Source organism: Myotis daubentonii, chromosome 2 (genome assembly GCF_963259705.1).
Source record: "Myotis daubentonii chromosome 2, mMyoDau2.1, whole genome shotgun sequence".
Classification (NCBI taxonomy): Eukaryota; Metazoa; Chordata; class Mammalia; order Chiroptera; family Vespertilionidae; genus Myotis; species Myotis daubentonii.
The window spans coordinates 148,745,054-148,759,083 of record NC_081841.1 but is presented as its reverse complement, the minus strand read 5'-3'; the positions used below and the strand labels follow the sequence as shown (position 1 = coordinate 148,759,083).

Below are 14,030 nucleotides of genomic sequence, written 5' to 3'. Positions count from 1 at the left end.
AAAGTGGATCCTACAGTAACAACAAAAACAGTAAAATCCCATTTTCAATTAACTTTATAGTATTTCCATTAATGAAAATGTATGTGGATGTAAGTCATGATATATCTCCCAATCAGAGGTATTTTCCAAACAAATTAAGGGGACAATATGGTATCTTCCATTCATTATGATATCCACATTATAGATCTCTTTAATCTTGAGTAATCCTGGAATGACTACCTCCCATTATCAGTTAAAACAATATCTTTCTTTTAAGAATATCTCTCAATTTCCCAACTTGACTGATGTTATTGAGGCAGAAAAGACAGAGGGGGAAGAGGGGTGGGTTTTCTAGAGAGAGTAATGATAATCTATAGAGACAATACAATGGAGTTTAATTTTCTAGGAATTAATTTATAATGTCAACCAATTAAAATTTTTCTTTTATCTGCACACATTTATTATGTGTGGGAACGCTTTATTATACATAGTTATAAATTACAGGAGTAAGAATAATCTGGTTTAAAGGTTTAAAAACCTCTTATAGTGTAAACACACTAATTCTTTGTGTACTCCTATTGTAAAAACAGCAAGAGCCTGATTCTATAACGAGTAAACCATTTTGAATTACCATGTGAATGTTGAATAAAATTTCAGGGCCTCAGGAGCTCATACTATATAACAGGATGAGATAATTAATTCACTTGAGCAAATACCTTATTTTAAAATTCAGGTTATGTTTTGAAAAATTGTGTCTAACATTTTATTTGTTTTCCCCTTTGATCTCCATTTTCACCTGAATAAAGATCTCAGATACACTACTTTAGTTTCATAATATTACTGTGAATGTACATTGAATGAACAAAATATACTAGAGGATGGCCTAGAATAAATAAGTTTTATAGTCTCCAACTAGAAGTTTTGTTTTCTGAGCACCTGACTTTGCTTTCCCTATTTTTAAATTGTCTTAATCCATGAAATTCTTCATTTTGCAAATATCTACATCGTTACTCTTATTTTAGTCTAATATTTTGTGTATGTTATTCCTTTGATTCCATTAATTTTTAATTAAGAACATAAACTTTTAACATGGAATATATTATTTTTATTTTATATTCAATATTGAATATTCTACATGAAGAATGGTTTTACACAACTGTCTGTTCTCTCTCTTCTTGACCCCCCTTCGTTGATTCCTTTTTGCTAAATGTTTGTTACAAAATCAGGGATGGAAATAATAAATTATATAATAAGAATACGAAGGTTATTAAAGTGTTTTTTTTTAATTCCTTAATTCTTTTCTAAACAAACTAAAATTATATGTTAGAAAAATAGACCAAAATCCTAAAAGAAATCAGAATAATTTTTGACATCTTGATATTAAGAAAAAAATTAATATCAAGGAAATTAACTTTGTGAATTTATGTTTGTAACTTTTGATATATTATATAAAATATAAAAATCAAGCTATTCATCTAATAAATGCTTAGATATTTATTTTATATGACTTGAAGACTCATTTATATTTCTTGTCAAAAAATGTCAAAGAACTGTAAATGGGCAAATAAGATGATGCATCTATTAAATGGCATCTGGGGATGGATTGTCAAGTGCATCCTTGGCATTTTCTAATTCTGTAGGAATGTGTATCTCTGACTGACTTTGATTGACTAGTCCATTTTATAGTTCTGTAGGAATAGAAATTAATGTATAGAAAACATTGTAATGCAAATGCTTTTACCTGTGACAATTCGAATGAATTTTGCCCAGTAGAAGAGAAAAAATTTTTGAAGGTCAAATTCTCATTGGTTTTAACTCCTTACCATTTTCTTCGTTTTAAAAAAATGAGTTTGATGAACTCTTTGACACATGTTCACTTAGTATGTGCACAAGAGTCATGTTTATACATTTTTTATAATAATGTAAAATTTCTAACTGAAAGAAGTCAACTATAAAAGATACTATTCTCCCTTAAACAAAGGAGAGGAGATGAAATAGAACTTGTGATCTCTTATTTACAAATGACTATTTGGCATCCAAATCCCCTGCATTGTTGAAAAACCTTCTGAAACAGTGATTTTGATTTTATATGTTCTGTGAGAAACTTGTCTTCAGAAACACTGAAGCCCCAACACTGCTGTAACTGAAGTTGGGTGACGGTTCCTCTCAGCCACTTCCCAGTGAGGACTGCTTGAGGGGCTTCCTCTGAAGTTTAAAGGAAAAGTCACAATGCTCGAGCCCAGAGGAGCTCAAGTGGAAAGTTAGTATCCTGGCAATTCCAGATGCTATCTAAAATTGAATGAGTACACAGAATTGGAGAATCAGAGGATGGTTGGTATTAGGCACATTTAAGAATTTTCTTCAAGATACGGTCATCTCGGCTGAAATATTTATCCTATGATACAATGACTACCTCTATTTCATATTTCTTTCTCATATTTTAAATAAGTATGTAATTAGAAGACATCACATTTGCTTTCAGAAGATCAAATATGTTCACATTATCTTAAAGCTTATTTTGTCTTTAGGAACTTTTTGAGAATTGTTAAGAATATTTCACTCTCTTGACAGTAATATAATATTTTACATCTGTGCTTTTCCTTAGAAAGTGCTGCAAAAACTGTAATTTGTCACTTCAATCAAGACATTTCTTTCCCTCTGATGTGTAAATATTTCTGAATAGGCATCATTGAAAGCTATCACAAATAAAGCCATCTTGTGTTTTGGGTGGCATATTTAAAGCTGTGCATATGATCAAGGGGACTACAAAACTGACTCAAACAAAATACATATAAAACTTAAAAAGAATGCTAAATTAGAAGGCATGTTCTAAAATTAGGAAAGTAGCAAAAAGTATAAGTTAATGGGTAGCATAAAGTATTCAAATCAAATTAGATAATTGCCTGTATGGAGTGCATTTAGAAGTTAAGTGGAAATATGCTAATTTAAATTGGTATTTAAAATAAAGAGGCATTTTCTTAATATCTGGAACATTTTTTTCTAATAAGTGAAGTAAAGGCAACAGAGTAGATTCAGAGTCAAAGGCTGACTATAAGTAATCTTTAGTATAATGGCCTTACACACCTCTTTCTGTAAGTAGTGATGGCATTTTTTCTTTGTCTGCAAATGTTTATTTGATCCTGCCTCTTGCTATTGATATCCTATTAATACTTGCAAAAGATCTTATCCCAGCAGGTTTTAGACAATTTCAGTTAAATTCTGTCACATCTTTGATCATGTAAAGAAAACATGCCCAGTTACAAGTAGACTTAACATTTTTCTTAAGGCACTTTCTTCTTTTGTTTTGTTTTGTTGTTGTTTTGTTATGTAAATTAACCCCTTTATTATAGGTTAGCAATGTTTCAAATTGTGGCGCTTCTATTGGCCCTTCAGCCTGCTGATGGCACACTCCACTGTGATGGCAGAAGTGGTGTTGTGGGTCCAGGCACCACCAGCTAGTTTTCATGCAGGAACCACAGCGCCAGATCCCCACAACTCCTGTCTTCACCTTGGTTTTGCTACACAAGGAGCAAGTGTACTTTGCATGCTGGCTGATTTCAATTTTCCTGAGGGAGGCGCCATGACTAGTCCTGTGTTTACTGGTAATTCCCATCTTTTTGGTGCATTTAGCCATGTTGCTGGAAACTATTCTCTACAAAATATAGAAAATACATTGTATTTTCTTCATCGTGCACAAGGGTAATATTATAGTGCCACATGAAATGGCTCCAAACATTCATAGAACTTCTTTCTACCTAAGTGCAGTAGTATTCTGTTCTGCTCAGAGATTCTGATTGGCTTAAACCAAGTAAAAAAAGAAAAAACAAGACAATGAATTACTTGGAGAGAGGAGAATGTCAAATATATTTTGACAACAGAGAAATAGACTAAAGCCACATTTTGAGTTAACACAAAAGGAAATTTCATAACTCCTATTTCAGAAGAATGAATTCTCATTTTAATATTTTGGAGGCATCCATTTAAAATATATCTGGCTACAAACTATTTATATAATCTCTCTTGCCATCCCTTTAAAATGATTATAATGAATAAGTAAATGTTAAAATATGTAGTAACAGATAATTAAAACAAAAGTGGAACACTTTCCCTAGTTTATAGCCTTCTAATTACTTCCCACTGAATATAAAATAAATCCCAGCTTCAAATAGAGATAACAATGCCATTTAAAACCAGGTTCCCATTTCATCCTTGATCCTCAACTCATGAAACTTTCCTTCATTTACTAATTCATAAACTCATTCTCACCCCCCAGCCCTTTGCAATACTTTCTCCTCTGCCTGGGGGACTGGTTTTCTATTCCTTGACATGTTTGGCTTTTAAAAAATTGAATCTTAGAATGATATTGAACTTCTTAAGAAGCATTTTGTAAACATTCTGTTTTACTTAGGCATAATAAGTACTGCATTCTTTTTTCTCTCTTCAAAGACATGTGTCTTTAATGTCTGTGTTTTGTTGTTTTGTTTTTTCAAATGTTGCAGACCTTTGGGGCAATATGGCCATAAAATGAGTTTTCTTGGGTCACAATCAATAGCTAGCACAACATTTTTTAAAAATCAATTTACTGCCAGTATTTTTAAAGAAGTAAATTTCAAATAATTATCTTGATATCTGACTTTATTACTCCCTCTCCCCCCTGCCAAAAGAAAAAAATTCTCAAACCTCTGGCCTGGCACTTCTCATAAACTCACTCGAAAGCATTGAATAGCAACAATATCTATGAAGGAGCTGGTGCCTTCCAATCCATAATAGATCTTCCACTTTTCTTATATCTCTAAAATTGTCAACTTCACTCCTTTCTGGCCTCTTTGAATAAGGACTTGCACTTTTCACTTTTAGTTTATCAATTTGTTGTTTGTGTCACCATGATCTTCTTGAAGGCAAAAAAAGCATCTGTTCTTTTTCATCAATGTAATACTACAGTTTATTCAATGTCTTGTATACCATGACTTGCATTCACTCCATAAACGTAGTCAGTGAACAAGTCAATGACAGAATTAATATTCTGCCAGAGTCTAAGAATAATTTGCACTGAATTCTAGGCTGATAGAACCAGAATTAAAAACTCATGATAAAGGATATTATTCTGATAAAAATTAGTCAAACTTGCCTTCTAAAGATATTTAGAATGATTATTAATCCTTTTCCAAGCCATAATCTCATACTCTTACTCTTCTCTTGACTGTAAATGCCTTTTTTAAACAACAACAACAAAAAATATTTCCTATCCTTTCCTTTAGTTTATAACCTCTCTCTCTCTCTCTCTCTCTCTCTCTCTCTCTCTCTCTCTCAACGGAATTCCTTTATGCTGCTTCTACCTTTACTCCCAGCAGTATTTTTCTTCTATCTCTTCAGATTGTTAGGAAACTAGATTTCCTATTTAAAAAAAATAGATTTGAGCCCTAACCAGTTTGGCTCAGTGGATAGAGTGTTGGCCTATGGACTGAAGGATCCCAGGTTTGATTCTGGTCAAGGACATGTACCTTGGTTGTGGGCACATCCCCAGTAGGGAGTGTGCAGGAGGCAGCTGATTGATGTTTCTCTCTCATCGATGTTTCTAACTCTCTATCCCTCTCCCTTGCTCTCTGTAAAATATCAATAAATATATTTTAAAAAATAGATTGAGTTCAACCTATGAGACATGAAAAATCAGTTAGAAAATTTCCACCTAAATTACCCTACATTGCAGTACTACATATGAAGTTGCCAACAAAAAAGTGGCACCAAGATCAACGTACATCACTGGCTTTTGATAAAGCCAAGCAGGACTGGATACATTTCTCTTAATTCTAGGAGAAGATATAAATATCAAATAAAATATTTTTATTCACACAACAAATATTAGATTAGCATCTACTATGTGCCAGGCACTGTCATATGCATTTAGGAAGCAAAGGTGAACAAGAAATCCATGTACTTTGCTCTTATTAATCTTAAACACCTGTAAGTGCTTTATGAAAACTTATAATGAGAGATGTGAAATGCTATCCTTAAGCCCCATTTCAGGAAGAGCATGAGTATGGACATGATATGAACATGATTAAAGTAGATGATCCAAAAAAATGCCACTGATGTCTTTTTTATATTCAACATGGTACTAGAAGACACAGATATCTCTAATGACAGTAGCAAAAACTAATAAGGAAATGTAGTCAGTACATTATGGAAAAACAAAAAAAAAGCAAAAAAACATAATAATAATAATAATAATAATAATAATAATGTAACTGATTGGAGAGTAATTTAAAGACAGTAAGTTTGTTACTTAGGTATACCTTGGAACTATAGGTATAATGGAGGATTGATCTGGAAAACATAATGAAAATTGAAGAGACTGGAGTTCTGGAGATCAGTCCAGGTGCAATTTGTAGAACCTGGATAAGAATTAATGAAGATGGACAGAGAACCAAGATGGCGGCGATATAGGCAGACGTGTCCCAGGTCCTGTCCCGGAGCAAATGGAATGAGCAGCTGAAGGTAGTAACACTCACACCGAATTGGCGAAATTGCTCAGCTGGTGAGAGGGTTTGCAGCCGGGAAGAGCAGAACTCCCCTGGAAAGGTAAAAAAACCCCAGGGATTTGGGCAGGAAAGTTTGCCTGACCTCTGAGCCCAGAGAGTCGGAGGGAGACCGCGTGGCAGACAGCCGGGTCCCTTGGGACAGGCACAGCCCCTGACGGGGGGGGAAAGGAGAACCTCGGGATTCCTGGCGCCGCCAGGGAAATTGAGAGCTGGGTTCTGTGATCACGGAGGACTGAGCCTAAAGGGGGCAGCCTGAAGAGCTGACCTGACCATGCAGTCCCGGTAAGAGAAGAAGCTTACAGAAACCAAGCCTTCCCCATTTCCGCGGCCAGCATTTGTTTGTTTGTTTACACTGAATCCTGTTCATGGGACATTTCGGATACAGACACTCACCTGTGCTGAAGAGAGGGAGAGTGTGCTGAGGAGTGGAATCTGGGGAGAGACTGGGGAAAGAGGGGGAGCCGGGAGAGGTGGTAGTGAATTGAGTGCTGAGACACCCCTGAGCCCAGGACTGGGGCAGCCACCCGCTCCTGAGAGTGAGTCTTCTCCCCCCAGCCCCCAGCCAAGGAGCACAGCCACACCCAGATTCCACCCTGTACGAGATCAAGGATTAAGATAACCTGATCAGTCCCTGGGAGTTAACAGGGTCTGGCCTATAGGGGGATTTTCAATCCCAGCAACAACATAGCGCCGGTAACTAACTATTACGCAGTCAGCTCTGGGCAGTGAACTTCCACTGGACAGAGAGGCCCTATAGCCTCAGAGGCCAACCCCAGAACACTGCCACCCAGAGGCTGACCCACAAACTGACTCTTTGCTAAACACAAAATAAGGCAGTCTGGGAAATAAATGCGGCATGCTTTAAAATAAGGACTGTGGTTTACAACACAGAGGAACAGTATATCACAGGGAAACTCAACACTCTCCTGAATACCTGGAAGGTCTAAGGCAAGCCACACTGAAGAATAGAAGAAACGAAGGACATTCACTACTGCAATTTTTTTTCTTTTTTCACTTTTTAAGTAAGTAACCAATTTTTTTTCACTTTTTTTTCTGGTCTTTTTTTTTTTCTTTTCTTTTCTTCTTTTTCCATCACCTGATTTTACCCTTTTAATTACTACCTTCTTATTTTTAACCAGTATTATTACTGCTACCATTTTACCATTTTTTAAAGTGCCATTTTATTTTTTCTTTATTTTATTTTGGGATTAGTGTTCACCATTCTATTTTCATCGTTATATTATTGGTTGTTTCTAGTTTGCATTCATATCCAGGGAGCTGTTGCTGGAATTTGTTGGGATTAATGGCTGTTCTATAGGAGTATTCTCCTCATATAAAAAGTCTCTTCCCTCTTCCACTTCATTCTCTCTTTTCGCTCTTTTTTCTTTTCTTTTCTTTTCTCGCTTTTATTTTCCCCCTTCCTTTTTCCCAATTTCATTTTTGCACTCCCTTTTTTTGGTCCCTACTTTTCTTTTCCTTTCTCTCTTTTATCTTTTTCTCTTCCTTCTTCCTTATCCCCTAATTCTCTTAATTCAGGTGGTCACCTTTAATTGGGGTTATTAATATCGTGAATATATTTGTGTATAGTGCCTGGTACGTGGTGCCTTGTTGTGTTGTATTTTGTGCCTTTAAATCAACGCAGCAGATCCAAGCAACAGCAACCTCCTGAGCACCACATCCTCTGCTGAGGAACAGCAGCTGTACGTGAAACCTCGCCCCACCAGCCAGAAGAGCCACCACAGCTGTGAACAGCACCCACCAGAGGACCTGCTGACAACTGAAGAGCAGCTGCTACCGCAACCACCCGAAGAGCAACCACAGACCAAGGAGTCACTGCCACCCAGGGAGCAACCACTGAACAACTCAACGTCTAGATATGTCAGTGAGATCAAACATGGGTAGACAAAGAAACCCCCAAAGGAAAGAGAAGGAGGACTCTCCATAAAAGCAGCTAAGTAATATAGAGGCATGCAACATGACAGATAAAGAATTCAGAATAAGGATCCTAGAGTGCATAAACCGGAGGGAGGAAAAAATGGACAACCTCTGCAAGAAGCAAGAAGAAACAGATGAAAAAATCGATAACATATGGAAGAAGCTAGAAGAAACAGATGAAAAAATCGATAACATATGGAAGAAGCTAGAAGAAACAGATGAAAAAATCAACAACCTAAGTAAGACCCAAGAAGAAATGAAGAGTGATATAGCTGCAATGAAAAACTCCATTGAAAGTATCAACAGTAGACTAGGAGAAGCGGAGGACCGAATTAGTGAATTAGAAGACAAGGAAGCAAAACACACCCAAAATGTACTGCAATTGGAGAAAAGAATTAAAAGACAGAAGGAGAGCCTAAGGGAGCTTTGGGACAACATGAAATGAAACAACATATGAATAATAGGAGTACCAGAACAACAGAAGGATGAACAAGGATTAGAAAACCTACTTGAAGAAATAATATCAGAAAACTTTCCTGAGGTGGGGAAGAAAAAAGTCACACAAGCCCAGAGAGTCCCAAACAAGGTGAACCCGAAAAGACCCACACCAAGACACATCATAATCACCATGGCAAATGTTCAGGACAAAGAGAGAATCTTACAGGCTGCAAGAGAGAGACGGAAAGTTACATACAAGGGATCTCCCATTAGATTGTCAAATGACTTCTCAACAGAAACACATCAGGCAAGAAAAGAATGGACTGAAATTTACAAAGTGATGCAAAGCAAAGGACTGAATCCAAGAATACTCTATCCAGCAAGGCTATCATTCAAACTTGAAGGGGAAATAAGAAGCTTCACAGACAAAAAAAGGCTAAGGGAGTTTGTCACCACCAAGCCAGCATTGCAAGGAATGCTAAAGGGACTGGTATAAAAATAAGAAATAAAAAGCTCAGAAAGAAAACAGCCACACAAAAAAAGAAATGGCTACAAACAAGTACCTTTCAATAATAACTTTAAATGTAAACAGACTAAATGCTCCAACCAAAAGACATCAAGTGGCTGAATGGATAAAAAAACACGACCCATACATCTGCTGTCTACAAGAAACCCACCTCATTAGAAGGGACTCCCACAGACTGAAAGTGAAAGGATGGAAAAATATCTTTCAGGCAAATGGAAAGGAAAAGAAAGCTGGGGTAGCAATACTTATATCGGACAAAATAGACCTCAAAGTGAAGGCCTTAACAAGAGATAAGGAAGGCCACTTCATAATACTAAAGGGATCAATACAACAAGAAGATATAACCCTGGTAAACATATATGCACCCAATGTAGGAGCACCCAAATTCATAAAAAAACTCCTGGAAAATATCAAAGGAGAGATCGACAACAATACAATCATAGTAGGGGACTTTAATACACCATTGACAGCACTGGATAAGTCCTATAGACAAACAACCAGCAAAGATACAGCAATCCTAAATGACTCACTAGATCGGATGGACTTAATAGACATCTTCAGAACACTTCACCCCAAAGCCAGGGAATATACATTCTACTCAAATGCTCATAAGACATATTCATAAATAGACCACATATTGGGTCACAAGCAAAGTATCCCCAAATTCAAGAAGATTGAAATCATAAAAAGCGTCTTCGCAGACCACGATGGCATAATATTAGAAATAAACTACAATAAAAACAACCCAAAATACTCAAACACCTGGAAGCTGAATAGCATGCTATTAAATATTGATTGGGTTACCAATGAGATCAAAGAAGAAATTAAAAACATCCTGGAAACTAATGACAATGAAAACACAACAATCCAAAACCTATGGGACACATTGAAAGCAGTCCTGAGAGGGAAGTTTATAGCTCTACAGGCCTATCTCAAAAAACAAGAAAAAATGGTAATAAATCATCTAACTCTACAACTCAAAGAATTAGAAAGAGAGCAACAAGAAAACCCCAGAGTGAGCAGAAGGAAGGAGATAATAAAGATTAGAGCAGAAATAAATGACATAGAGACCAAAAAAACAATACAGAAAATCAATGAAACCAAGAGCTGGTTCTTTGAAAGGATAAACAAGATTGACAAACCTCTAGCCAGACTCACCAAGAAGCAGAGAGAGAGGACCCAAATAAATAAAATCAGAAACGATAGAGGTGAAATAACAACAGACCCCACAGAAATACAAATGATTGTTAAAAAATACTATGGACAGCTTTACTCCAACAAACTAGACAACCTGGAGGAAATGGAAAAATTCCTAGAAAAATACAACATTCCAAAACTCAATCAGGAAGAATCTAAAAATCTCAACAGGCCAATAACTATGGAAGAAATTGAAGCAGTCATCAAAAAGCTTCCATCAAACAAAAGCCCAGGACCAGATGGCTTCACAGGGGAGTTTTACCAAACATTCAAGGAAGAACTAAAACCTATCCTCCTCAGACTACTACAAAAAATTCAAGAGGAAGGAACACTTCCAAGCTCATTCTATGAAGCCAGCATCACCCTAATACCAAAACCAGGTAAAGACAACACAATAAAAGAGAATTACAGGCCAATATCCCTCATGAACATAGATGCCAAAATCCTCAACAAAATCTTAGCAAATCGGATCCAGCAGTACATCAGAAAGATCATACACCATGACCAAGTAGGATTTATCCCAGGGATGCAAGGATGGTACAATATCCGCAAATCAATAAACGTGATACATCACATAAACAAATTGAAAGAAAAAAACCACATGGTCATATCAATTGATGCAGAAAAAGCATTTGACAAAATTCAACACCCATTTTTGATAAAAACTCTCAGCAAGGTGGGAGTAGAAGGATCATGCCTCAACATAATAAAAGCCATATATGACAGGCCCACAGCCAACATCATACTCAATGGACAAAAACTAACACCATTTCCCCTAAGAACAGGAACAAGACAGGGATGCCCCCTCTCACCACTCCTGTTCAACATAGTACTGGAAGTGTTAGCCATTGCAATTCGGCAAGAAGAAGAAATAAAAGGCATCCAAATTGGAAAAGAGGAAGTAAAACTGTCCTTATTTGCAGACGACATGATATTATACATACAAAACCCTAGAGATTCCATCAAAAACCTACTAGACTTAATACATGAATTTGGCAATGTAGCAGGATACAAAATTAACCCCAAGAAATCTGAGGCATTTCTATACACCAATAGTGAACTTTCAGAAAGAGAGATTATAAAAACAATCCCGTTTACCATTGCACCAAAAAATTTAAGCTACCTAGGAATAAACTTAACTAAAGAGGTAAAAGACCTCTACTCACAAAACTACAGGACGTTTAAAAAAGACATAGAGGAAGACATAAACAGATGGAAGAACATACCGTGTTCATGGATTGGTAGAATCAACATCATTAAAATGTCCATACTACCCAAAGCAATCTATAAATTCAACGCACTTCCCATTAAAATACCAACAGCATACTTCAGAGATCTAGAACGAACTTTCCAAAAATTCATCTGGAATAAAAGAAGACCCCGAATAGTAGCAGCAATCCTGAAAAAGAACAAAGTAGGTGGGATCTCAATACCAGATATCAAGTTGTATTACAAAGCCACTGTTCTCAAAACTGCCTGGTACTGGCACAAGAATAGGCATATAGATCAATGGAATAGAATAGAGAGCCCAGAAATCGGCCCGAACCAATATGCTCAATTAATATTTGACAAAGGAGAAAAGAACATACAATGGAGCCAAGATAGTCTCTTCAATAAATGGTGTTGGGAAAATTGGGCAGATATATGCAAGAAAATGAAACTAGACCACCAACTTACACCATACACAAAAATAAACTCAAAATGGATAAAGGACTTAAATGTACGACAGGATACCATAAAAATTCTAGAAGAATCCAAAGGCAAGAAAATTTCAGACATATGCCAAAGCAATTTCTTCACTGATACAGCTCCTAGGGCACTTGAAACTAAAGAAAAAATGAACAAATGGGACTACATCAAAATAAAAAGCTTCTGCACAGCAACAGAAACCATCAACAAAACAACGAGAAAACCCACTGTGTGGGAAAACATATTTGCCAATGACATATCTGATAAGGGCCTAATCTCCAAAATTTACAGGGAACTCATACCACTTAACAAAAGGAAGAAAAACAATCCAATCAAAAAATGGGCAAAGGACCTAAATAGACACCTTTCAAAAGAGGACATTCAGAAAGCCAAGAGACATATGAAAACATGCTCAAAGTCACTACTCATCCGAGAGATGCAAATCAAAACAACAATGAGGTACCATCTCTCACCTGTCAGACTGGCTATCATCAACAAATCAACAAACGACAAGTGCTGGAGAGGATGTGGAGAAAAAGGAACACTTGTGCACTGCTGGTGGGAATGCAGACTGGTGCAGCCACTATGGAAGACAGTATGGAGTTTCCTTAAAAAACTGAAAATGGAACTCCCATTTGACCCTGTGATCCCACTTCTAGGAATATATCCCAAGAAACCGGAAACACCAATCAGAAAGGATATATGCACCCCTATGTTCATAGCAACACAATTCACCATAGCTAAGATCTGGAAACAGCCTAAGTGCCCATCAGTAGATGAATGGATTAGAAAACTGTGGTACATCTACACGATGGAATACTATGCTGCTGTAAAAAGGAAGGAACTCTTACCATTTGCAACGTCATGGATGGAACTGGAGAGCATTATGCTAAGTGAAATAAGCCAGTCAATAAAGGAAAAATACCACATGATCTCACTCATTCATGGACAATAGAGACCATTATAAACTTTTGAACAATAATAGATACAGAGGCAGAGCTGCCTCAAACAGATTGTCAAACTGCAGCGGGAAGGCCGGGGAGGGTTGGGGGGCAGGAGGTAGGGGGGTAAGAGATCAACTAAAGGACTTGTATGCATGCATATAAGCATAACCAATGGACATAAGACACTGGGTGATAGGGGAGGCTAGGGGACTGTCTAGGGCGGGGGGATAAAATGGATACATATGTAATACCCTTTGTAATACTTTAAGCAATAAAAAAAAATTAAAAAAAAAGAATTAATGAAGATAGAGATGATATTATTGGAGAACCAGAGAAGGGTACTGATTCGTGTTGGAAGAAGAAAATGTGCAGATGAAAAGACATCGAGACACAATGAATCTAAGGCTTTCTGTTTGAAGATGAAGTGACTGGAGATGCCATTAACTGAGATGGAGATCAGCACAAAGGAGGGTGCTAGCAAAGAATTGTTGGCATCTCCCCCCCCACACACACACACGATTTACATATATAATGGATTTGGGGCTCATCATTCTGTCTATCTAGTTGGAAAATGCAGTTCTAAAACTCAAGAGAGAAATATAAGTTATACCAAGAAGATAAAAATTTTAGTTATTCTTCATAAAATAAGATTGGATAAATAGAGGAAACATGCTGAGAAAGATTAAAATGAGAACCTTTGTTTCTAAAATGTTGTTTTCCATAACAGACTACAATTCGATTTGTTTTGCATAGTTAAGTGGATCACCATTATCCTGACTTTAT

The 14,030-nt window shown here is 36.6% G+C and overlaps 1 pseudogene; it reads right to left on the bottom strand.

The window, feature by feature from the left end:
* Positions 1 to 3,357: 3,357 nt before the first annotated feature.
* LOC132226716 (large ribosomal subunit protein eL43-like) lies at positions 3,358 to 3,613 on the bottom strand (annotated as a pseudogene).
* Between the last annotated feature and the right edge of the window lie 10,417 nt (positions 3,614 to 14,030).